This window comes from Rhamphochromis longiceps, linkage group LG7 (assembly GCF_057381845.1).
Source record: "Rhamphochromis longiceps isolate RC_006_pf linkage group LG7, R_longiceps_female_GT1.1, whole genome shotgun sequence".
Taxonomy (NCBI): domain Eukaryota; kingdom Metazoa; phylum Chordata; class Actinopteri; order Cichliformes; family Cichlidae; genus Rhamphochromis; species Rhamphochromis longiceps.
The window spans coordinates 19399114-19426648 of record NC_140563.1 but is presented as its reverse complement, the minus strand read 5'-3'; the positions used below and the strand labels follow the sequence as shown (position 1 = coordinate 19426648).

Here is a 27535-nt window from a genome sequence, read left to right as displayed (position 1 = left end):
AAAGTTTCTTTTCACCTGAGCGAGCATTTATGCATCTGAATTTAAAGCCCTGCACTTAGAACAGCAGATATCAGAGCGTTAACAGCTATTCTCATGATTTCAAGAACATTTCCCCACTAAAAATTTCTACAAACTCATTCATAGTTTAGCGATACGCACAAAAAAGGCAGAAAAGCACTCTGTTGACCGGATAATCCTACTTTAATGCAATCAGTGAGTAAGTGCAAGGCCACAGTTGTGGAGGTATTTCATATGAGTGATGCTGTCCGAGCTTAGAATGCACTGTATGAAGAGAAGCACGTGGTGCGCTGATCATTTCGATCAGTTTAATGTTTTCAGAAGCTTTTGGAGGACGTCTTAATTTTTACAACTTATTTATTTTTAAATGGCAAATTTCTTTGAGTTCGTGCTTTTACAGTTTGTACTTGGTAAGCTTATATTTTATTCAAGAAAACGGAATAGAGAATAACTCACCATTTCTTCACCATTTGCTTTTGTATACATAATTTTTGTTAATCGGAGGATTCCTTCATATTTTTTCCCCACTTTTGGATCTATACCTTACATGTCTGAATACAGATTTTACAAGACTTGTGCTTTTGATAGAAGCGCTTTACATACAACTACAGATGCTTTTGTTATTATGTTGATACTAATCGCATTTCTCTTGATTTGATGGAAGAACAAACCTGAATGAGCAACAAACGCAGCAGTTTCACCAACAAGAGAATTTATAAAAAATGACTGTGGATATTGTGAATTTAATGATCAAGATCATGGGAAATCTGTACTGCTTGAATGTTTTTAAGACATTAAAATAGCAAAGTATATTCCCAAGTCTAATGAGAAAAATCTTCTTCGAGGTGTCGCTTGAAAGTATAATCAAATTTGCAGTAAAGCTGTTTTCTGATTGCGTTTTTTGAAAATTGCGGAAATTTTCTAGTTTAATCAACAAAAGTTTGCGTATTTGTCGAATATTCTGCTTTGGATTTCAGATGTGCTGTGTTATGTTGGGTGTCGGGTTTTACATAGAAGATGACTTTTTTTGAAGGACAAAGTCAAAATGATTACTCAAAGCTTTCAAGAGTGAGGCTTACTGTTGCATATGTAGCTTATTATGCTCATTCATATGAATGTAAGCTTTGCTGTACTAGCTGTGGACACATGGTTTTGGCTGGAGGAGTATCTCGCTACTCCACCCCAAGGCCTTTTTGGCACTGAATGGCAGGAGTGCAGTGGAAGGTTGCATGTCGAGAGGCAGATGGCAGGGTTTTCAGCATTTTCTCTCTGTGTGTAAAAGCGTACCTACAACAACACAACAGCCTGGTACAACCCACAGTGGGTGCACTGAAGCAAACTAACAGTTTATTGCATCTACACAGCAGAGCTAGCAATGGGACACACACAGACACAGTCACACATACACACTAATACAAATTTACCGTCAAACGTGCGCGTAAATGTATTTGTGTAGTTAATAGTAGTTCATAATAATTGTACTTTTTTTTGTTGATGCTTTCTTGGTGTATGATGTGAGGTTTAGTCAAATAGTTGGTTAGAAGCATTTTTTCATGTAATTACCAACAGCAAAGTGGCTCAAATGGCTTCTTTTAATTTTTAATTTTTATTTTATGTAAATGGAAATATGTACTTAATATAATGCAGAAGCAAAGCAGACACCAAAACTGCATGCCACAGCTAAAACACCAAGTTCTCAAACTTGAACTTGACTGTCCTTGAACCTGAATGGGGGGGAAAAAATCAACAATTATTCTTAGTCTTAGTATGTTAGTTAAAACATATGGTGCTAACAAAAATCCAACTGAAAAAACGTGGGACATTTTTTAATAGATAAGCAAAAAGAAAGTGTGTGTGTGTGTGAGGGGGGTGCACTATGCAAAAGATTATTTGTCATGTTCAGTTATTTTTCTACAATATTCGCAGCAATTCTGTAAGTAATTTATTACTGTTTTTATTATATGTATCATACTGAGGTAACCCTGCTACTTTTAATTTATTACTCACTTTCAGTTTAATTTATATTTGAGTTTGTCCATGTGAAACTCAAAAATTTCATGACGCGTAGTAAAAAGAGAAGAAAATATAAAAACGGACGAATATGTGCACATGTGCACGTCCTCATTTTTTTCTGCCAAGTGTAATTGTTTAAAACAAATCAAAAGTTTGTCCCGTGAAGTTTTTTTGTAAGCACACGTCTTCATAGAGGAAACTAAACAGAAAGCGTAAAAGAAAAATGTGTATGCTAAAACACTGTTTTTAAAGTATTTACATTACTGTAGAGATCAGTTTACGGATGGCTAAGTCACAGCAGCAGCCTTTTTTGGTGTGTGTGTGTGTGTGTGTGTGTGTGTGTGTGTGTGTGTGTGTGTGTGTGTTTGCAGTAAAACAATGGTGCAAGGCATGATTGAGCATGTTTCTACTTGTTGGTGCATCATGTATATGATTGTGTTTCTTAAACATTCATATATATATATATATATATATATATATATATATATATATATATATATATATATATATATATATATATATATATATATATATATATATATAAAATACACACACACACACACACACACACACACACATATGTATATATATATTTGACCACAAAACCCTTTTATTATCCCATGGCTTTTCAAGTGTCACAAAAAAATGTATTTATAACTGCGACAATTCTCAGAATTAAATTATTATTAATAATAATAGTCGTTCATAATCATTTAGTTCTACCTTTCGAATAGTGTAAAAAAGGCAATTGTTGTATGAAGTATTCTCCAAATGATCATTTATATAGTAGCAGTAATACATAATTTCTTTTGTGTGTAAAATTGCAATAATCTCTTTATACACACTTGGACATTTTCACATTTCTGAATCGTACATAATTTAAAAAAATATGTGTTTCACATCAGCAAGAATACATGGAGTGTAATATTGTTGTCTTTTGTGTTGCTGTTTCATTTTGCACATTTTGATGCTCGTGTGTGTGTGTGTGTGTGTGTGTGTGTGTGTGTGTGTGTGTGTGTGTGTGTGTGTGTGTGTGTGTGTGGTGAGGCAGCCCTGTGCAGACTGCTGTCTGAGTGTTTGAGTTTGAAGTTTTGAGTATGTGGTTGAGGTCGTGTGTGAGTGCTCAGCGTATTCTTACTAGTGCAACTCAGTGAAAATGAGTCATTCATGAGTACAACACAGCAATAAGCCACTGACACAGTGCTTCATTTGTTAAGTGGATAAATTGGTATTTTAGATTATGTGATTTTGTTTCATTTATGAGCTTGCTGTGATGTTGTGAATGTCATCCAATTTCCTCCTGGCTAATATGAAATCCAGATTGGAGTGATGAATGGGGGCCACTCACTGTAAATATATTTTTGTGCCATAATAATGAAGCCGCTTTGAATTCTGCTGCTTAAAGCGGCTTCAGTGTGCTGTTAAAAATACAATAAAACTGAGAAAGCCAACATAATGGAAGTTATATTGTATGTCTGAGCTCTCTGGAGAGCTGTCAGGGTTTGGGATTGTGTTGTCCTACTCTGCTGTCTGGGCTTGCTCTACAAAAACGCATGTAGCACTCTTAAGTTGAATGTATTCACAGGTTCACTGTAAAAGTGTTTTCTATGTTTAAAGAATGGAAATTTTCTAGCACGTTTATCTCACTGTTTATTATGTGATCAGATATTTCTTAACTGCATGTCTGTTTCTATTAAACTTTTTACACTACTTTCCCACTTTTTAGTAAATGGTTGTGTATATTAAAGAAAATACATAAAAAAATTAAACCTGATGTGATTTTATGTCGATCTAAAATGAGTTCAAAGCTTCAATATATTGATCCATCCTATATTTAGGTGCAGGATTCTTACTGAAGCAGTAAGACTATGCAGCAGGTCTGCATAGTCTTACTGCAGCGCATCTAAAGGTCAAGGTGAATTCCACCAAAACCTGCAATAAAATGCTTTTCACTGTGCTCGTGTAGGCATCGTAGCGCCTTCAACATTACAGTTAGAAAACTTTTAAAGGGGGCCCTTTAGTGCAGTCATGCCGAGTCTCTGTATTAGAAGATGACCAGGCCCCCTGTTGCTCTCCTCAACGTGGAAGAATCCATGAGTGGATCTACAGTGGCCACTACAGGCTGTGGCACACATAGGAGTTACAGTACACGAGAAAGTAGGCCAGGCCTAAACAGAGAGGAGAGAATCTAGAGAAAAAGTCCTCAATGCACGCACACACACACAAAAAAACATATACAAGAATTTTCAGTGTTCTGGTCAACTATATAAGTGCTGAAATTATGTCATAAAAACTAAAAAAAAATTATAAAACGCTGGGGAAAAACCCAAACTATGTATAGATTAACACCTAAGCTGTGTATTGAGGTGTGTTTATCTGCAGCACCACTCCTACTTTATCCGTATTTTATTTTTATGTGGTTATGTTTGGATGTTTCTGCACCGGAACCTTTGTGCAGTCTGTGTCGGTGTGTAGTCCTCGGGCAGTGATTGCAGGCAGGGTGTGAGGGCGGGACTCTGTGATAACACAGCGACCACGAGAACATTCGGTATACTAAAACATACAGACCCATTCGTGTTACAGAGACAATGCGCAACCTCCACGGTTTTGATGCTTGTGTTTGCTTCAGTTTGCTACATTTTTGCGGGGTTGAATGTATCTCCAAGTCTGTGTTTCTGCTCGTGTGTCCTTTCCTGTTTGTGAAGCATGCGCTGCGTTCACGCGAAATCTGGCAGCGCGGCATCTTTTCAAAGGGTTGCGCAAGTTATTTTGCTCGTTCGCTTCTACTTTAACAACGTGAAGCTATCCAAAACTACTGTTTCATTTCTCTAATTCGCCGCTTTCTTCACTTTTTAGTTTGCTCGATCACTGCTGCTCTTTGTCTCTCTCTTTCTGTTCATTTACAAACAGTACCCAGCTACAACACAATGACAGGCACATATGCTGATGCTCTTACATTCATATTCCTGCACCAACAAAAAAAAAAATCCTGCTTTTTCTCACCCATCTCATCATACATGGAAGCCATTAGTCCATTACCCTGCAGACTACTGAGGACTGGACTTTTTTTTTTGTTCCTTCCTGTGTTAATCAGGATGTCAGCTGGGAGTGTCACATGTAATTTATCCACAAAACCACAGCAATTCCACAGAGACGGTAAGTACAGTCATAATGACATAATATTGGACTGGGACAAAGTTTCAAGGCATGACAGAAAATTAGAATTTTCCTCCCCTGTACGTATCCCTCTTTTTTTTTTTCCTCCAGACATTCTGTAAGTAAAAAAAATGCTTTACACCATGAGCAAAAGTTTGTGTTTCTTTTTTCCCCTCAATTGGACAACTCTCACATTTGAAAACTGTTTTCTCATGAGAGTTTGTTAGAAGTTTGACACATGTAATATCTGAGCATTGTAAATACTCATTGTTTTTCTCTTCCTGCCCTAATCAAACGCACTGAGGCTGTAATACACAGCATCACGTGCGAGTGTCTCTCGGCACACATCGTCGGGACAGATGCTTGTTTTATGTACCTGCCAGGCAAAGCGATATTCCAGATAATGCTCAGCTGCACCCACTCGGTTTTTTCTTTTCCAGCACTCATATATTTCTTCAGCTTTTGGCCTCTGCTGTCGCCAAGGCAATTTAGTCCGAGAAAAACTGCAGAATCAGCAACCTCGTTCCACTCGGAGGTAAAATTGGAAGTGTTGAAAAGCCTCGCCTGCAACCCTCCCCCCCCCCCGACTATCAAAATACTGTAAATCCCTTTCCTTCAGCTCACCTCCACTCCATCACTTTCTACTGCTCGTCACTGATGAGCTAAATTATGTTGGCTGCATTTACTGTTGGCAACGTTTAGTGAACTGGATTGGTTTGGGCTGGGTTTTTTTTTTGTTTTTTTGCTCATTTTGTTTGACTACAGTTTCTGCTGACTTCTGCCATGTAATACAGCAAATACAGCACTTGATGTTTATGTAATGTGCATATACTCAGGTTTCCTCGCTTGCAATCACCAAAAGGTTTTAGAATTTCGAGTGAAGTATGACAAAAGCCTCCATACCAACACAAAACCCACCGACATAATGTATGTGTAGTTTTCTTTCTATACTCACAGCCATTCATGTGGTATATTCTCATATCATGTTGACTGTCCCATCTGCACACACACAGCCAGGTTCATGAGTCATCAACATGTATATGCACACAAACAGCATACCCACACATGCACAGAGTGCAGTGGGTGCACAGCTCGGACATGAATCTCTCTCCGTGGAGGCTGGAGGAGTTGGGTTACTCATGAGCCCATAAACATGTGCTGGCAACACTCCGAGGTACTGCACTGTAATTACAAACGTTAGAAACAATATATAAAAGACCCTTTGCCCGACAAGGCCGTGCTCCGCGTTGCAATTAGCATCCGTGTCCAGAATTATCACCTTTCGGCAGCTGCCGCCGCACCGAGTGAAGGCCTTAAATCGGCAGTGTCCTCCTGGGCCCGCGAAATTGTCACATTTGCTCTTTATTCTCTTCTGCGCTTATTTTTTACTTGCGCAATCTGAGATTTGGCTAACAACGCCTACCTCTGTCGCCTCGCTTCCTGTTCCACCTCCACGTGATGGCGTCACATGTGCACGACGCACGATAACCAAAAAGCTACCTTGTACATTAACTCTGCGCAGCCCGCACATGCCCTCTTCTGCGAACCGAGCATACTGTGCTGCATGTGTAAAAGAAAAAAACGAAAAAAGACTTATTAGACTCACAAGTACGTGCAGATGCACCACTTCACCCACGCATATGACACTGTGGGCTTTCGGTAACACGGTGTGCCAAAGCGTGCACATGTATGCAGCGAGTGGGCGCTACCGGGCGAGGCCGAGGCCACAGAGGAGCTTGTGTGCGTGTGAAGTGTGCGGGTGTGTTGGTGTAGGGTGAGCATGCGGCAGTAAGAGTTGGCCGGTGTACAGGCCAGCAGAGAGGGTGCGGTGTGTTACATGTTTCGCTAATGAGCTTTCTTGGCCAGGCAGAAGTGTAGGTTGAGCTTATTAGTAAACAGGCTACAGAGAAAAGACCCTACAGCCCTCTGCCGCTGCTACTGCTGCTGCTGGCTACTCAACCGATCAGGCTCTCTGTCTCCGCTCCTCTCGATTGTGTTTTTCACTTCCTCTCTGTTTACGTTGCTGTAAATTGTCTCTCACTCCATTCCCCCCCCCCTCTGTCTTTCCTTCTCGTAGGCAGTGAGACAGTTTTGATCTCCAAGCGCAAACAGTTTTGGCCAGAGAGAGAAATTATGCAAACACACACTGCCAATTGTAAGTACCCCAACGTGTTAGAAATGTTTTGGGCTTTTTTTTGTACAGGATGATGTATTCTGATGCTGTTGGATTGTCTTGCATTTCAATTTCATTGAGATAGGGGCCTGTAATTAAACGCTGTGCAGATTACGTCTCCGCTTTGTCTACATGTATTTTCTTTCTCTTTGTGAGCCTGGAACAGATTAAAATCATAATGTGTTGGGCCTTTATCCCTTTTTTTAGAAAGGCCAAGGTCCCGATGGCTTTATTAGCGCAGCACATTAAGAAAGAAAAAACAAACAAAACAAAGATAATCTTTTCGCGCACATGCGCAGAAAACACTTATCCGAACTGCCTGCTAGACAACGACTTGACTCTCCCTCTCTCTCCCTATGCATGGTCCTGAAACTGTTGGAAAATGGCTTCCACTCTGTGCCTTCCAGCTCTCAGCTCCCTGCCGCCATTTTGTGCATCGCTGCCAAAGTAGTCAGGTAGCAGAAGAACAGAGTAAAGTGGGAAAGAACAAAGTGGGTGCAACTGGATGCTGGGTTCAGGGGGAAAAGGGGGGAATAAAGTCTAATAAACTGTGAAAAGGTGTGCAAATTGAGGAAGAGTAGCGCTCTAATGTACAGTGACAGGACAATTAGCGTGCCTATTTCTTATGGGGAAATGTTTTAATTGTTGTTGGCTGATTAGATAAAAATCAAGCGGCCTCCACTCTGGATCACTTCCAGCTCCTCTTTTCAACAAGCTGACCTCGAGTGGACACCATAAACAGGGCCTTTTTTTTCATAGGGGCAAATGTGCGCTGGCAGTGGCCACAGTTGTGTCGCACCCTTGCGCGTTGCCTCCAAGCCCCGCCTGCTTTCTCTCAACATAACCTGCTGTCTTGTAGCTACTTAAAGCCAGTGAATGGATAAAATCTTTAACCTCTGCTTTTTAACCTGTCTCCACCCTAACCACAGTGCACCGAGCTGGAGCTTCAGCCCATAACTGCGGCTGTATTGTACGGACTTAGTAACCCCAGGCACCACCCTGCAATCTATAGCTATAGTGACTGGCTGCCTGCGGCTCTGGAATTCTGTGTGCGCTCCACGTTTGATTATAAGTGCAGATTTTATTAAAGCCCTTCTCTCATTTACAGCCCACAGACACTAAAGCAGGTGTTCAGTAGGTGTATAAAGCTCTCTTGATCCCCCACTACAAGTCTGAAATGACACACACCATTTCTTTTTTTTAATTTTTGTTTGCTTTGCTTCTGGGACTGTTTCAGGTTAACAGCCCAGTATTGCAACAGCGAGTTAAAGAAAAGAAGAAGAAAAAGTCTGGGGTTGGGAGAAAAAAAATCATACATAATATAATTATTGTAAAGTCATAAAAGCAGAAATTATGTTAGAAAAAGCAAAATGGAAAAAAGACTTGCTTGAAATTGCAAGGTTGGATGAACCTCATCGCACCAGCTCCAAGAACTTTGTTATACGTGTGTGTGTGTGTGTGTGTGTGTGTGTGTGTGTGTGTGTGTGTGTGTGTGTGTGTGTGTGTGTGTGTGTGTGTGTGTGTGTGTGTGTGTGTGTGTGTGTGTGTGTGAAGAAAGGGGCTAAAGTGTTCCACGGAAAAACAGCAAACATCAGCTATATTGTAAATGACCAGAAAATAAATGAGCAGATTGACACCATTCATCGGGTTGTACCTGTTAATAGCGTCAAGTGTTATAAAACCTCCCTCACTGTATCATTGTGCCTCACTGCTGCCATGTAACTGATTTAGACAGTAGGTGCAAAATATAGCAGAGGTCCCTCTGGCAGTAAAACCTGGCCTATTTAGGCCTGTCACATACACGTTCTCTATGAGACAGCCACTCAGTCAGCGGCAGCTCCGAATGCACTCTGTACCCTTTGACTGCTCACTCCTTAATCTGCCCATGTGCTTGCATATGGGACAGAGAGGCCTCCATGTTGTGTTTGTAGTATGAATTATGAATCCTGTTGCATAACCGCGGCCTGCTTCTAGGGCATATCACTACAACATCTACCCAGAGACCAAAGCTTGAATACATTTACCGGCCTAGACCTCTTGGAAATAATACTGTGAAGCTGTGCCTGCCTGCATTTGTTTATGGTTATATGGAGCAGATGGCCATGCAACAGGGTCATGTAGTCACACACTGGCTGCCTCACTTGTACTGTCACACGCACAAACCCCTATAGGCAGAAACGTAGCAATCTTCAAAGCATTGAAGGCGATTGAAGGCACAGCAGTTCATTCAGTCATTTTTCTTTTATACCTCACTGTTTAGGTGTGGGTAGGTGTGTGTGTGTGGGGGGGGGTATTAAAAGTTGTTATCAGGATATATAACTGTATATTCCCATTTATGCTGGCAGCTATCCTGGAACTGTAGGAACTGGTGCTAAAACCTTCTGCCAAATCAATGCTAACTATGGTTGACTGCGCTGTATTTACAGCGTTAGATTTCAGCGGTGAGCCTGACTAAACGCAGCTGTAGCCTGAGAGTTACAGGCTCTTGAAGGTTACAAACTGTGCAGATCCCCGTCTGCCTGCTCTGGCCTGCTGTCTGTCAGCTGAAGTTCATATTCAGGGAGAAAGGTATTTGTTCAACCCTCTAAATATAGCTGGTGACAGATGCCGCTCAAAGGGGCACTGCCCATTTGAAAGGGGCCCTGCGAGCAGGCCGGCGCTGAACACAGTGCATGTAGACGTGTCAGAGCTATAGCCTTCCTCTAATAGACAGAGGCCTTGCAGGTCACCAGCAGCCACATGGCAGTGCACATTTCACCAGAGCTCTTTAGAGTGGCAATACGAAGATTAAGACTTTGACTTCGATGAGCAAAAAAAGGTTACTTTTTTTGTATTTTTATACATTTATTTAACTCGGTATCAACGTAACCCACTATGGGAAACTAACACAGTTCAAGTTTCTTAAGACCTGTATCTATAAAAATACCAGTGTCCTAAGAAGAAGAAGGTGAGGGAGCATACATAGAAATAACCCCACAAAGCATAACGTGAGGGTTAACATCATTTTAAAGTGAAATCATGCACTTCTGTACCACCTATGCAAAATAAAACCAACCATCCACCTTTGAATAAATAATAAATTCTCATTGTTAAGTGCCCTCTGATAACTGTAATTTTGAATGTCTTGAGCAATAATCTGTAGAGTCATTGAAAACATAGACAGGCACCATTACTCAGGGGGCCCAGATTTGCGACAGTGTGAGACACCTGCTTTCAAGCTTTTTTTCTGGGTAGACCTTTGTCTTCAATTCAATTCAATTCAGTTTTATTTATATAGCGCCAAATCACAACAAAAGTCGCCTCAAGGCGCTTCATAGATACAGAGAAAAACCCAACAATCATATGACCCCCTATGAGCAAGCACTTTGGCGACAGTGGGAAGGAAAAACTCCCTTTTAACAGGAAGAAACCTCCGGCAGAACCAGGCTCAGGGAGGGGCGGCCATCTGCTGCGACCGGTTGGGGTGAGAGAAGGAAGACAGGATAAAGACATGCTGTGGAAGAGAGACAGAGATTAATAACAGATATGATTCAATGCAGAGAGGTCTATTAACACATAGTGAGTGCGAAAGGTGACTGGAAAGGAAAAACTCAATGCACCATGGGAATCCCCCGACAGCCTACATCTATTGCAGCATAACTAAGGGAGGATTCAGGGTCACCTGGTCCAGCCCTAACTATATGCTTTAGCAAAAAGGAAAGTTTTAAGCCTGATCTTGAAAGTAGAGATAGTGTCTGTCTCCCGAATCCAAACTGGAAGCTGGTTCCACAGAAGAGGGGCCTGAAAACTGAAGGCTCTCCCTCCTATTCTACTTTTAAATACTCTAGGAACAACAAGTAGGCCTGCAGAGCGAGAGCAAAGTGCTCTAATAGGGTGATATGGTACTACAAGGTCATTAAGATAAGATAGGGCCTGATTATTTAAGACCTTGCATGTGAGGAGCAGGATTTTGAATTCAATTCTGGATTTAACAGGAAGCCAATGAAGGGAAGCCAAAACAGGAGAAATATTCTCTCTCTTTCTAGTCCCTGTCAGCACTCTTGCTGCAGCATTTTGGATTAGCTGAAGGCTTTTCAGTGAGTTTTTTGGACATCCTGATAATAATGAATTACAGTAGTCCAGCCTGGAAGTAATAAATGCATGAACTAGTTTTTCAGCGTCACACAGGATATTTCTAATTTTAGAGATGTTGTGCAAATGGATGAAAGCAGTCTTACATATTTGTTTAATATGTGCGTTGAAGGACATATCCTGGTCAAAAATAACTCCAAGGTTCCTCACAGCGTTACTGGAGGCCAAGGTAATGCCATCCAGAGTAGGAATCTGGTTAGATACCATATTTCTAAGCTTTTCAGGGCCGAGTACAATAACCTCAGTTTTATCTGAATTAAGAAGCAGAAAGTTAGCGGTCATCCAGGTCTTTATGTCTTTAAGACATTCCTGCAGTTTAACTAATTGGTGTGCGTTATCTGGCTTCATGGACAGATAGAGCTGGGTGTCATCTGCATAGCAGTGAAAATTTATGCTATGTCTTCTAATGATGCTGCCTAAGGGGAAGCATGTATAATGTAAACAGAATTGGTCCTAGCACTGAACCCTGTGGAACTCCATAATTAACCTCAGTGTGTGAAGAGGACTCTCCATTTACATGCACGAATTGGAGTCTATTAGATAGATATGATACAAACCACTGCAGTGCAGTACCTGTAATACCTACAGCATGTTCTAATTGCTCTAATAGGATATTATGGTCAACAGTATCAAACACTGCACTAAGGTCTAGCAGGACAAGCACAGAGATGAGTCCACTGTCAGAGGCCATAAGAAGATCATTTGTAACCTTCACTAAAGCTGTTTCTGTGCTGTGCTGAGCTCTGAAACCTGACTGAAACTCTTCAAATAAACCATTCCTCTGCAGATGATCTGTTAGCTGTTTGACAACTACTCTTTCAAGGATTTTTGATATGAAAGGAAGGTTGGAGATTGGCCTATAATTAGCTAAGACTGCTGGGTCTGAGTAAAGGTTTAACTACAGCCAGCTTGAAGGCCTGTGGTACATAGCCGATTATTAGAGATAGGTTGATCATATTTAAGATCGAAGAATTAATTAATGGCAGGACTTCTTTGAGCAGTTTTGTAGGAATGGGGTCTAAAAGACACGTTGATGGTTTGGAGGAAGTAATTATTGAAGTTAACTCAGAAAGATCAATTGGAGAAAAAGAGTCTAAATGAATATCAATGGTACTAAGAGTAGCTGTAGATAATATTACATCTATGGGATGATTATTGGTCATTTTTCCTCTAATGATAAGAATTTTATTTGTGAAGAAGTTCATGAAGTCATTACTAGTTAGCGTTGAAGGAATTGTTGGCTCAACAGTGCTCTGAGTTTTTGTCAGCCTGGCTACAGTGCTGAAGAGAAACCTGGGGTTGTTCTTATTTTCTTCAATCAGTGATGAATAGTAAGATGTTCTGGCTTTGTGGAGGGCTTTCTTATAAAGCAGCAAACTATTTCTCCAGGCTAAATGATGATCCTCTAAATTTGTGACACACCATTTCCTCTTCAGCTTACGAGTAATCTGCTTTAGACTATGTGTTTGAGAATTATACCACGGAGTCAGGTACTTCTGATTTGAGACCTTAGTTTTCACTGGAGCTACAGTATCCAGAGTCATACGTAGTGAGGAGGTAGAATTATTAACAAGATAATCGACCTCTGTTGGAGTAGCGTTCAGGTAGCTGCTCTGCTCTATGTTGGTACAGGGCATTGAAGATGATAACAGTGGGTGGATTATATTCTTAAACTTAGTTACAGCGCTTTCAGAAAGACATCTACTATGATAAAGTCTACTCTCCACCGCTGTGTAATCAATTATTGTAAATGTAAATGTTATCAGGAAAGGATCAGACAGGAGAGGGTTTTCAGGAAACACTGTTAAATGTTCAGTTTCTATGCCATATGTTAAAGGCCCCTTTCAAGTTAAGTGGTGGGTGGGTTCTTTTACATTTTGAGAGAAGCCAATTGAGTCTAATAACAGATTAAATGCCATGTTGAGGCTGTCATTTTTAGCATCTACATGGATGTTAAAATCACCCACAATAATTATTTTATCTGAGCTGAGAACTAAAATCAGATAAAAAGTCTGAGAAATCAGACAGAAACTCTGTGTGAGGCCCAGGTGGACGATATGTGATAACAAGTAAGACTAGTTTCTGAGTTTTACAGCTGGGGTGGGCAAGGCTAAGCATCAGGCTTTCAAATGAATTAAAAGTCCGTTTTCGTCTTGCTGTGCATCCTGCAGCCTGTGTGTATATGCATGCAAATGTGTGGATGTTTCTTTGTGTATGTGCAATTGTACACTGCGTGAGAGAGATGAGAAGCAGCTGGCAAGGTTGGGCTGAGTGGTGTGGGAAACCCCTGCTGTGTACATTGTCATTACAGTGATTGGGGTCTCATTTGTTTTTTACCCCTAGAGTTGGGGCCGCAGGGCCACACTGGAATGAGCTAAGTTTGCCTAATCCAGCCCTCCTCACCTGGCATGTTTATGGCTCTGCTGCGGGATGGAGGGGTTGGAGGGGTATAAGTCAGTGGGGCCAGTTCATCTCGCAGTCTTACAGGCAGACACACACTTTAACCACGTTGGCGTGAGTACATGCACACTTGCACATGTATGCATTTGCTCATCTGCATGCACAAACACCACAAGTGTCAAGTGCGTTCAGTGCACATGCGCTAATGTGTTCTTGCAGCATCACAAACACGCGCTATGCACACACTGTACATTCAAACTTATTGATGTGAACTTTGAACTCCCTGTTCTTTCATTCCTAACACACACTTGCACAAGGTTTGCAAGCTCAGTATCTGCCTCATGCAGAGGTGACGGGGAGGTCAGCCTGTCTGACTTTGAGCAGAATCCCCCTGTGGCTTGCCCCAGCCATTCCCCCTGGCATGTGTAACAGGACCTGCCCAAGCAGCCTCTCCTCTTCCCCCAGCTCCTGTCCTCCTCCTATTGCTGCCTGCCCCTTGGCCCTGGTATAAATAGATGGGTCATGACTGCTGTGCTATCTGTATCGAGGGTGGTGGGGGGTGAATAGTCCACCCTGTCTATCTACAAGATTCCTCGTGTCTGCACCACTTCTGCTGCAGCAGGACATAAAAAGAAAAACAGGTATTTCTGACCACATCATTTGTGACTAGAGACTGTACACTAATGTCACCATGTTGAGTGTGTATGGGTGTACTTGCAAAGTTGAACTATAGTGTAGTGTGTGAGTGATCTTTTTACCCTGAATACAATGTTTTTTATAGATATTATTGTATTTTCTTTTTTTCTTTTTTTTTACCCATCAGGATTTTTGTACACGAGGAAGACCCTCCAGTGGTGTAGTAGTTAACACATATACTTGGGAAGTCAAAGGGCACTTGTTCAGTTCCAGCTGGAGACATACATCCCTTTAGGGCTTGTATCTAGCATCTAACTCTGACAAAGTATGCAGAGCCACCTGCTGTGGTGACCCCTTGTGGCAAGTAAGAAGCTTTTTGTTTTATTTTATTATTCTTGAGGGTTGGCCTGGTAGTTTTTGGTTATCAAACAAACGGTTAAATGAATGCTATAGAAAACCTGTGTCCACATTGACTTTCAGTACAGATGATGTAGTAATTGTCTGATTAGATATTAGCCAATAAGTAAGCATATGATTTCAAATTTACCGCTTGAAATTTCGTGCTACTTGCAGATCTCGTCGGTTTGACTAGGTCACTGGATATGCAACATAGTTGTACTTGTGCGTCGTAAACTTTATTACATCTTTGGCCAAAAGTCAACTATTTGCCTCTATACATAAGTATAGAAACAAAAAATGCAAATTGCATGACTTTAATGAACTTTGTAGATCCTTCTGAGTGCCAGAAATATCCCCTTGCAGTAAAAACTACATTGCTAGTGCTACTGCACTGTCACCTCTAGCTTTTATGGTGAAACATCAGAAGTCAGTCTTGACTGTGACCAAATAAAAGGCGAGAAGGTTTAAATATTGATTTTACTGTTGTAGTGGTTTGTATTATCATTTATTTATTTTAGGTAAATGAAGAGCATTTAATATATACTAACATTTCTTTCTGTAACCATCTTTTATGTCGGTGATACAATGTTGTTGAGGTTAATACTGCTGCCTCACAGCCAGAAGGTTCTGGTAATGAACGACAGTATATTCATGCTGGTATGTTCTATAAGTGCAGAATAGATGAGATACAGTAAAGCTTTGAGTGGTCAGTAAAACGACAAAACATGATGGAAATTTGTAATTTGCAGGAATGAATAATAAGAATCTGAGGTTGGATATTACATTAAAGTGGTCTTTAAAAAAAATCTACCCACTCGCTGACCTTAAACCACCAGAACCTCAAAGATCAGGTTGCAAGGTTATAGCTGAACTGATTGGCAATGTAGCACTTAGACTCAAGTGTGATTAAGTTAAAGTGAGTTTTTAAGCAGCGCCTAGCTTTGCTGTGAACACTGTGTGAAAATATGATTAGATAAATCAGCAAAATGTTTTACCTTACTTCCTTTTTCCAAGCTTATGTGCATGTGTTTCAAACTGTGACCTTCTGTATGAGATTTGGTTTCACGTGTGCATCCATATATGTGTTTTATGGGACATTGTGAGGCAAAGATGTGCAGAAAGCAGAACTTGAGCTGAGGGAAGTGTGAGGCTGAAGCAGTACTTTAGTTACAGAGCCAGCTTGTTGAGTTTGCACGACAACCAAAGAAGAGTTCCAGATTGTCCTCTATAACTGCGGTAAAAAAAAAAACAAGTGTGCAACATGAGTATGGACCTGTGGGTGTGTGTATATATGCTTGCATTTCATGTTAGTTCTCTACAGTACATGTGCGTGGGTGTAAGCGTGAATATTTTCCTGTCACTGGAAGATAGCAACTGGCTCTGACTTCACTTGAAAATGATATTTTTCATTATTTATTGGTCGGGACCCCAGGGTCATATACTATATTAGATTAAAGTATGTTCAATCAGCAGATGTAGAGGACAATGTGTCTTGACCCTACATTATGAAGTCTGGGCCCCGCGCCACAGAGAGTTTTGCAGGACTGCAAAATAAAATGAGGTATATGCTTTAGCATACGGTTTTCTCTATGATTTAGGTCCTAAAATCATTGCAAGTTGAGCTCCGCAGTGGAGTTTGTTCTAAGTTCAGGCCTTCTGCAAAGCAGTGTTATTCTAGAGCATCTAAATATATGAATTTAAGTGTTGTCCATCATAAGTAAATTAAGTCCTTGTAAATTATGCAAGCTCCGTTTGTCATTACTAAATGTGTGTGCAAATGTATATGTGTGCTAACTGTAGGTTGCCATATTTCTTCTCTCAGGTTGTTTCTGTCTGCAAAGTATCTGTTTAGTCCTTTTGTGTCTGTTATACTGTACAGGTGTGTGCCTGCGCATATTTACAACCCACAGCTCTATGGTGTAAGTAAGGTGGTGTTGAATAATGCAGGGAACCTCAGACTCACCACTGAGCAGACGCAATGGGGCCTCTCAGCTCAAGACATACTGCTTTGTATTGTGCTGTGCTGTACACTTCTGTCTTCCCAGTACATTAGATTATATACAGTAATCAGCCGACTGTATGGCACGAAACACGCACAATGGTGTGGTTTTATCAAAGAACACATGAGCATGAACCGCACTGTAAATAAATATAACCCCCATATACAAACTGCAAGCAAAGCCAGACACGTCTTCACCCAAAGGTCCAAAATGCAGCGTTTGAACTGGCTGCAGTGTTTGCAATTGATCTCACATGTGTCAAATCTAAAAGTCATCATGCAGGAGTATTTTTCTGTTTCCCCTTTTGTCTTTGTTGCAGAAGTAACAGATTTTCCCTCTTGGGTTTTTCCACATGGAGACTACCTGACATGCTGCTGAAACCATGATGGAGGGAGGAGGTTATAGGCCAGTGGGCCCTTCCAGCCCCTTTTCTCGATGCATGTTATATAGCAGGTGAGAAACATTAACGGAGGCAGCAGCAGCTGCAGACCTCTGCTCCACACATGTGGGCCAGGATATGAGCTAGCTTGAGCTCTCCCACTCTCAACTTTAGTGAGCAAGGTTATCGCTCAGAACCACAGGAAACAGTGCTGCCAAACTGGAAACAGCATAGCTCTGTTTAATATACGTTACTTTGAACACTGATCTTAATAGTATATAGGTTTGCCAGAACTTGATCTAAAATGATATTTGCTTATTTGTCATGTGACTGGCCACACCCACCCTAGCTTCTAAAAGCTATGTGATATTTGTGAATATAATAATGTTTCTGAGTGTTTTTGAGGTTAGTGTGTTTGCTATACAATGTTCATTATGAATATACCATTTAAGTTATTTACTGGTTGCATTTGAATAGGGAAATGTCTTGGCTGCGCAATTTGCTTGAGACATGTGTGCCTTGTTGGGTCATTTGAATTACACTCCTCAGCCCGGGCCATGAACCCGGAGACCCAGTTGTCACATTGTGTTTTGAGCGCACAGACTCTGGCCGTGGTGGTGAGGTGTCCCAGAGGAGAGTGGCATGTTTCTGTGAATCATAACCGCTGTTCTGTGTTCAGTGAGCCTTGTCAAAGCGGATTACCTGCATGAACGGGGACCTGAAAGGACTTTGTTTTTAAAGACTGTCCTTTGGGGTGAGGTAGTAGGTTGTATAGTTTTAGGGTCGTACCCTTCCTGTCAGATAACTATACAACTTACTGTCTTTCCTGAAGTGGCTGTAATGTCGTCAGATGCCTTTGGTGGAGTGCACGGATCCAGATCGACGCACTGCTTGCTAACGGCTCAGTAGCCCGAGTTTGATAGCAGAAAGTTATTAAGGACTGTAGCCGCTTTGTGGAAGTCGTTGATTGCCAATAAAGTACAACTGTGTTTTCATTGTAAGCGTTCATTCTTTTTGTGTAAAACACAACAACAGCAAAAATGTCCTCTTCATATCTCAGCAGACACTTTGCGCTGCATAATCGTTTCCAAAGGTTCCTCCTGTTTAGCCGCCAGTCTCTTTGTTCATTTTCTTTGCACTTGTAAAAATCTAAAAGAAATCATCACAATTTGGGGGGTTTTAGTAATTAAAACTCGACAAAAATCTCAGTGTTTGCTTTTCATGTAGGTATAGTTTTTGTCAAATTCTGTATATTCATTTACAGATTGTATATGTCATCATAACGCTTTTATCATTACCAAAGATTTTACCCAGCCTGTAGGGCCTTTACTGATGTTCGTACGGGGTGAGGTAGTAGGTTGTGTGGTTTCAGGGTAGTGATTTTGCCCAATCAGGAGATAACTATACAACCTACTGCCTTCCCTGAAGGGCAGCAATACTTCACCATTCACACACATCAGGAGGCATTTTGTTCATATCATTAAAAAAAACTCCATATTGACAAACTAAACCACATGAATCACCTGAGTCTAAGAAATTTTATACAAAGATGTCAAATCAGACGATAGCAGCGGAAGGAACCAGCAGGTAAAGTCTGTGCAGTAAGGAAAATGTCTTTGACTCAGATTTTTTTTTTTTTTTTTTGCTTCAAAATTAATAATAAAAAATAAGGTGATTGATCATTGCTCCTTGGTGTTCTCTTCTTTGGTTTATTCTCTCATCGGATGTTTCAAACTTTTGAAGCTCCTTTGGTTTTCAAACTATCTTCCTGAGGTAAACTTTACATACAGTTTACATACAGTGCTGGTCTCTTATGAGAAAAGGCAGAACTTAAACGGCACTATGCAAAATCGTGGAACGCCATTGGTCTGTTCTGACCTCTTTATCTTTCGAGAAATATTGGAAACACAAGTGGCATCCTGGGATCAGCCGGGGACCTCGGTGTGTTCTAAAACTCCAGAGCACAAGATATGGAAAGAAGAACCTTGGCACTACAGGGGGCTGAAGCATATGGTAGTAGATGGTGTTCTCTTTCTGGCCAGCAGCACATATAAATACACAGACACACACACACAGATGGATAACAAGGTGAGTGCCAGCCGCTATCCCAACGTGGACATCAGACATAGCTCACTGTCTGAGACTGCAGCCCGGTATCTCATATCAAGGTCAGGCTTGAGGTTGTCACTCACAGCGAGAGTTCTTGCACACCCTTGGATTTTTTTAGCCAGTTGTCACATAACAAGTGACAGCTTTGCGCAAGAAGCAACTATTTCTCATTTTTGACATAATCCAGTCCCTACAGGCACTAAAACTCCAGCGTGTTGCACTGCCACCTGTATATCATTTCCTATGTCAGAGTTTCACACATATCAGACGTTAGCAGCCATGCTGAGCTTCTTGTGCAGCCACCAGATGTCTCTGACACAAAGAGGGGAATGGCTTGACAGCACATCACTGGAGTAACACTGCTCAGAGCTGTAACATTGTAGCGTGGGAAGAAGTCTACCACAGCACTGCATTCTGTGTGTCTAGACCAGTGTTGGGTGTATTTGTATGTGGGCTGCACCCACTGGGTAGCTGTACCCCTGCCAGCCAACAGGCTGAATTGATTTGGTCCTCGGCCATGGTGATGGAGCAAAAGGGAGCTGAATACTAAGCCTGCTGAGACAATGACTCTGTGTGCATCCTGTCTCTTGGGTTGCATCTCTAAAGGCCATGCACCATCCTTCATCTCCTCCTGCTTTGCCACTTCACCCAAAACACTACAAAAAGCTCTGACATCCGCTTTGGGATACCCCCCACCCCCACCCATGTCAATGCAATAAGGAACTAATGAAATGCTTGCAAGGCTCAGGCTGACACATATGAGTCAGAATTCAATAATATACTGTTGCTTTTTCCAAAGTTGCCAGGAATTTGAAAAGAAGAATACTTGCAGCAGCGCTTTTATAAGAGCTTGCATGATGTCATTCCTGTATAAATGGAATGGTGTTATTGATTGAGTGTAAGTGGATAGGATTGAAAGCTCTGTGTGGGCAGGTCCTGCAAATAAACCACTGAGCAGTTTACATTTGCTGAAATGAAGCAAAGCTAAGCGTGGTTTCAAAATAGCTTCCGCCACCACATTAAATATGCGATGATAAAATGAGTTTGAAGTATAGAACCAAGGAAATGAAATTATTTTGTTTGCGTATTTATATTTTCTGCACACAGAGTCATTTCTAATTAATCACATTTAACACTGATCCCTCCAGTCACTAGACCTCTCTCACTCTTTAAAGACATGGCAATGGCGCCACCTAGTGGACGCTCTACACTTCTTTGTGCCATATTTGCTGAATATTTTATTTCTATATGAACCATTTTGGCCACATTGAATTATTTGACCGTTTGCAAATTCATATTCTTTCCATATATTGATGAGTGAATCGAGTAATTATTGCAGTAACACCAGTTAGGCCTCCAATAAGTTGACCACAAAGGGGTGATTGTGACTGGATGACTGGATGCAGGCAGCCTGGGAAAGCGGCTGTTGAGTTCTCGTGAGTGGGCAGACAACAGTGATGCACCTACATCATAAATACAAGAAATGAATGCTGCGGGCGTCAGTGTTCTGTCAGTGTGAATGTTTGTGCTAAGGAAAACAAAGACAGACATTGTTGTTGCTGATAGTGGAGATTACTTTTTGGGCAGTTTAGCCTGATGTGATCTTTGGCACCATAGTACAAAACTGGTTGATTAAAATAAAATGTGTTTTCTACAAAGTATTTGTTAAAGTCTGCAGTTTTTCTAGAAGATGCTTAAAAAACATGTCATGTCCTTGCAAGTTCTTCAGCTGCTGTTTCTTACCAGCAGGTGGCAGTAGAGGTCGTGTAAAACTACCATAAGGACTCGAAAAAACATCCCCAGCCTGCTGTCGAAAGTCCCATCCAGGGCCTAAAACTTAACTTGTGTAACTGTTGATATCGAGGCCAACAATTCTAGCATCAACTAGCATGTTTTCTTTCAGTCGTTTTACCTCCAACATTGGGTCACATGTCATAGAATCATACTGTCATACTGTTAACACACCAACACAATGTAGTTGTAATTACGGACTCATTTTTGATCATGTTCTTCCTGATTTCCAGTTGGGGAAGAAAACACAGTATTAAGCAGACAAATCCATGATGTTCACTGTGGAGCGCTGAGTCTTCGAAAGAGCTGTAATTCTAAGGATGGGTTCTCTTTCGTAACCACAAAGTACTTCATCACACAGTTGCTTGTTCAGAGTTTGTTTTATTACAGCTAGGTTCACTTCATGGACAGACATGTTGTAAGCAGCTGTCATTAAATTATCTAGATGTGGAAAGTCTCCCCTTAATTAGGAAACCAGCTGTGATCCAGACAGAGAGTCTTGACCGGAGCCCATTACTGTGGACTCTGTCTGCTCTACTGAGCTGTGTTGCAACGAGCCGTATCTTCTCGGTCTAATGTTTCTCAATGTCCTCCTCACACAGTGAAGTCGCCAGCAGTTGTGGAGAAGCCTGGTAAACTGGAGCTGGTATCAATGTGGATGTCCATAGGAGCAAAAAGTCATTCCCATGTAATAACTTGACTTTTTTTTCTTAAAAGCTTAAAAGTTTCTTAAAAGCTTCTCGTGATTAAAGATTAAAATATACTTACCATATTTGGCTTTTCTGAAGCCTTAACTGTTCCCAGAAGTGAGTAACCTGGGAATAACTGGACTAACAATGCACAGTGCTCTTAATAATTTGGGCTGTTAGGTAAGGTAAGGTAAGCCAAGCCTGAGTCACTAAAACGGCACCACAGTTATACTGATACACAGGAGACTGAGAGTGGAGGGTATGATTTAGCTGTGGGTGCTAAAAAAAAAAAGAAAAAAGATATATCAAGGGTCGTGGAAGACGGCAATGGGGTGACAAGAATAAGACACAGACGCACACATAGGTAAAACAAACGTTATAGTGTTTACAGGTGTAGCAGTTCATGGGATAGGTTAGGTCGAGGCTGACACACCCACTGAAACTATGTCATAAATTAAATCGCTGTGTTAAACAAAAGATCCAACAAGATTTTGGTCAGCTATCAAAAAATGACTGATTAAAATGTTGAACATGCTCCAAGCAAACAGATAATGTAGTGAGTGAGCCTTCGGGTTATGTTGTTTTTTAGGCATTTATTATTGAGACCAAGCATGAACATATACAGTAGCTGTTGCTACAAATTAAGAACCAGTATAATACCATATTACACAACAGAAGCCATGAGCTGTTTTTTTAATGGATATGTTTGTTTGTGTTGTTTTCTGAGCACTGAGTAGTTTTGCGTTTGATAATTGCAATATTCTTTGGTATCTTCATGCAACTTCACTGGTTATAAAGAATTGAATAGGTTTACTGAAAACCTAGATGAAAACAGATTATGCACGAGCTTGTTCACACATATACACAAACATGCAAATGTGGCCTTGTTAGAGATCTGGTGTTTCAAACATAGGGCTCAGGGGTCAGAATCAGCCTGGTGAAGACCTTTTTTGTCTTTTTTTTTTCTAATATTAACGTATTTTAGGGATTGAATGTGTAGTTAAACTCCTTTAAGCTGACAGAAAGGAGCACACTTAAGCTTAAAGTGGGCTCCTCGATATAAAATACATTAACAACCCTGTTATAGATTAGGACTGTAGAATAAATGCCTGATTACCATCAGCTAGCAACTTACAGTCTTAAAAATGAACGGGGTTAGATTATTTTGTTGAATAATATGAACACCAGCCATCACTGAACTTATGCTGTACATGCTGAGTGTGCATGGAGGTTGTGAAAGTCCACTGTAGTCCCAAGACACATGCAGAGCAGCCAGCGCCTGGTTCCAGACCTCGAGTCCAGAGAGTGACGCCCACGTTGCAAAGACGTGTAATGGCGAGCTGGGACAGGGAATGGGGGTGAAGAAACAGTAGAGCAGAGAGATGCAACTGACAGCCAGGGTCACACACTCAGCATCTGGCATGAGCTGGGAAAACAGAGCAGCTACAGCAATGGGCAGTTTATTGCAACAGTTTAGCTGGAAATCCTAATTACTTGGCCTGAGGTCAGTGTGAAAGACTAGGATTTCTCCAGCTGCTTTTCTCGTCCTAAAATGTGCACAATTAGCACAACCTTGAAAAGCTAAATATCCCACAAAAAAGATACAATGCTGCCAAGCCATCTGGAAATGCAAAGATATTGTCCTTTTTCTCACAAATAGGGGGATCATGTAAGATTTCCACTCCTGTCATTTTCATGCGGGACTGGGAAACATTTAGTTTCTCCATGCTGAAAGTTTCCCTGTGCTCAACTATGAGTTTAATGTAAGAGCATACAAGCATGAGTTTCTTACTTGACTATTTTTATCATGATCCAGAATGCAATTTTAATAACTGTGATGAGGAAAGTTGAAGTCCAAGCACATATACACTGCTCAAAAAAACTTAAAGAAAACAGATCTGGACCAGGGCATCATTGAGGTCTTGGACATTCTGAGGTGCAACCTGGTGGTGTCAGATGGAGCCAAACACAATGTCCCAGATATCTTCTGTTGGATTTAGGTAAGGCGAGCGTGGAGACCAGTCAATAGTATCAATTCCTACATCCTCCAGTAACTGACACGCACACAAACGCTACCAAAAACAACACTTCTTTGGTGGTAGTAATAATCACTAATGTCAGTACCATGTAAATTCAAACCATCTTCTTCAGCTAGGCTAACAGCTAGTCCTAGCTAGGCTAAATTTAGCTTTACTTAAAGTACATAAACACAACTGGAACAAAATTCTTTACTATTTATATCTGTCTGTAATTGGAAATAATTTAATTATTATCATATTAACTATTATGAACTAATGTATTGTTATACAGCCTACATAGAGTTGTTGTTTGGTACTTTTACAGACAATTAGTTATTCATCAAAAATGTTAGGTAAAGTTACAGATTTTACAGTTCTGGTCCTTATTTCTTAGAGCCCCTCACATAACTCACATGACAGAAACCAGGAAACACCTCGTTATTCTTCGTCAATAAAGACACACACAAAGACAATTTGATTAAATTACCAGTTTCCACTGAGTGAGCCCAGATGCAGGAGAGAAAAGTGGAAGACAACAACATGTTGCATACACTAAAAGTAAGTTTGACTGAAAAATATTATTCAGAAGAAGTTTAAGTCAGCAGGAGCGAGAATAACCAGGACTGACTGTACTTTCAGTTTTCAGCTTCACTCAGAAACTTGATGGCTTCAAGATCAGATGAGGATCTTCACTGTCCGGTGTGTCAGAGCATCTTCACAGATCCTGTTCTTCTGTCACGTAGCCAGAGATTCTGAAGAGCTGGTGGAGAGCAGACCCAACAAACAAGTGTCCAATTTGTATGAGAAGATCTTCGAGGGAAGATCCAGCTCGTAATCTGGCTTTAAAGAACCTGTGTGAGGACAGGGCAGTGAGGACAGGGCCCACTAGAGGACGTCGGGCCCTTGGGCCACTCTCATCAAGTCCGTTTTTGATTTTTTGGTCAGAGACATTCACGCACACAAAATTTTAGTGGCCTCCACCTGTAAAACCATTCCTGATTTGTGTATTGTCTCATTGTTCACCCTGTAGGGCATCTATTGTTAACTTCATGAACACCAAAGGAGCAGAAACTGATCAACAACCCTCTCAACTGACCAGATCAACACCCCATCAGTTCAACTAACTTCTTTCTTTTTTTTTCCTTCTTTTTTTTTGAGAACTGTCAAATAAAAAAACTTTTTTTTCTCGCTCTCTCTCTCTTTCTTGTCGTCAGGATTTTTTTCAGGTTTTTTTCTGGTCTGTAATACTAATTTTCTACCGCACGAGGATAAAGTTCATCCATACCTTTTTAAAAAATTGAGCCTCCTCACTGTCATGTAAGGTGACCACATGTCCTTCTTTATGTGGGACTGCACAGCATTTGTAATCATTCCCCCACTTTCCCACATCTTGACACAATATCCCTATATTCTAAGTACTGTGCACTCACAGTAAACAAGCTGTCCTAACTTGACCATCTTAGGTACGTAGTAGTTTGTCATTCTATGGCAATGAGTTTGCATACATTTGTTTACTGGCAACATATTAGATTTTAAGGTGAAGGAGAGTAAGGTACTGTTCATTTTATTATTTGTAAGTAAAAGACATGACACCCCCGCTACTGTAGGTATTTGTTTGTCAGTTTGAGAATCAGATTAAAATCGACTCAGATGAAGTTTATTGTGATTAAGTGCTTACATTGGGCAAATCTAGGTCACATAGCTCTGAGCAGCCTTGGCTGAATGCTCATATTTTACCATTTACTGAATTTCAACCAACATGAAACTGATATTTTTTAGGATAAATTTAGAAGTCATGTTGCATTTTTGTTTCATGGTTGTGATTGGGCTTTTCTCTATATTCTTGCATCTGTGTTTTTTATGCATCACTACAATTTTCATATTGACCATTATCACTCGCTTTTTACTGAGTGCTTTGCAGCGAGGTGTACAATTCAAGGGGGCATCCCAGCTTCGCCGAACTGAATTAAACACTGAACTGAAGGCCAAGGTGGAAGGAACCTTGGATGACCACATGGGCGGTGGGGCGGGGGGGGTGAGGACAGTACCGGGGGGGGGGGGGGGGGGGGGGGGGGGCAAATTTTGTCATTCCATGTTCATTCAGTTCAGTTTGGAATTGGTGGGGACGGATGATTCAACCACCGAACTCTGCCCTGTTTCTTATTTTTTTCCTTTTTGTCTTTGCTTCTTGATTAAAAGAAAGGAGAAATATACTTGTCTACATATGCTATTCTACGTGCTTTTTTAAAATTACAATTCATAGTTTTATATGTGAATTATATAATGTTAAATTACTATTAAACAAATGACTGACTAAGTATTTTAGACTTTAGTTTACTTCAGCCATATTCCATATAAAAAGTGAGACATGTCAATTCAGATTCTTTGTCATATATTCACTAATGAATCAATTACATCAGCAGCCTAACAATTGTCATGATAATAAATACTAGTTAATTTATAGCACCAAATCATCAGTCAGTCACCTGTGACCTCGCCTCTTCACCTCTGTCCGAGCTACAACATGGCAGAGCTGCCTCTGTCACCTGATAAATAACAGTGAGTCATTCCAAATACATGCAGTCACACATGTGCTTCAAATACAGTCATGAACCACCAGGTCATCATCCAATTTCACCTGTGATCTTGTATCACCATTACTCTCTGAGCTTTGTGTTGGTTCTTCTGTCACCTGACAAATAGGACATACATGACAATAAGAATAAAATGTGGAGCTGCTTCAGTGTTTCTGTCAATTTGTGCAGATCTTGACTCATCAGTAATGTTTGTAGGGTGAGTGCATTTTTAAAACAATTTGTGCAAACTGCACTACAAGGTGGAATATTTGCAAAATCATGACTATTCGTGACTATGACCTATGAATATGTCAGTGCCATTAGGATGAAATTTCTGTGTCACCACCATTTAACATTAGACATATAATTCTAACAGCCTCTGTAAACTAATATCCTGGCTGCTCGAGGCTGCCGTTTTCTCTGACAGTTTCAATCAAAATTAGAAATGCTACTCTGAGACTGAGAGAACTAATACTGCTGCCTGTTGTGCAGTTAGTTTCCAAAACACGTTTTTCGTGGTTACATACAATTTTAGACTGATGTGGGCCAAAGCCTAGCATAGCCTGTAACGTTATTATGACGGACACATTTTATGAGTGAACTTGATTTTAAGTGACTTACAGGTTTCTTTGAAAAATACTTTCTTATATCCAGGTTCTTCCTTTTTGCTGCAATCCTCCTCTCCTCCTTGAAGGTCCTCGCAGCGCAGGCTTGCCGCTGCTAAAACTAAACAGGCACAGCCGATCACATTGGCCATATTTGTCACATGACGTAGGACTCCAGTGGAGAACGTAATTTCTGCACCGCTGGGTGAATGAGACGTTGACAGATCGTTTTTTTCTTACTATCGGGTTTGTTTTTCTTTACTCGAAGAGGTCAAATTATTGGTGGGGACAATTCAATAATCGCTGGATATTGGTGGGGACATGTCCCTTCTGTCCATGCCAAATCTACGCCCTTGAGTTCAACACAACTGTATTATCATTGTTATCGTTATTATTGTGTTATTTGATTTGATTTATTTGTTTTTACCACTGTTTATCTGTA

At 40.8% G+C, this 27535-nt stretch overlaps 1 long non-coding RNA gene across 2 annotated transcripts in view; it reads left to right on the top strand.

Moving 5' to 3' along the window:
- LOC146665199 (uncharacterized) overlaps positions 1-18017 on the top strand; it is a 43680-nt gene extending 25663 nt beyond the window's left edge. Inside the window, exons 3-5 of one of the 2 annotated variants that reach the window (XR_014912579.1) lie at positions 7265-7342; positions 14357-14532; positions 14715-18017. This is a non-coding gene — a long non-coding RNA (uncharacterized LOC146665199). Of the gene's footprint in view, positions 1-7264; positions 7343-14356 lie in introns of both variants that reach the window. The other variant, XR_014912578.1, reaches the window with a different exon arrangement.
- Positions 18018-27535: the final 9518 nt, after the last annotated feature.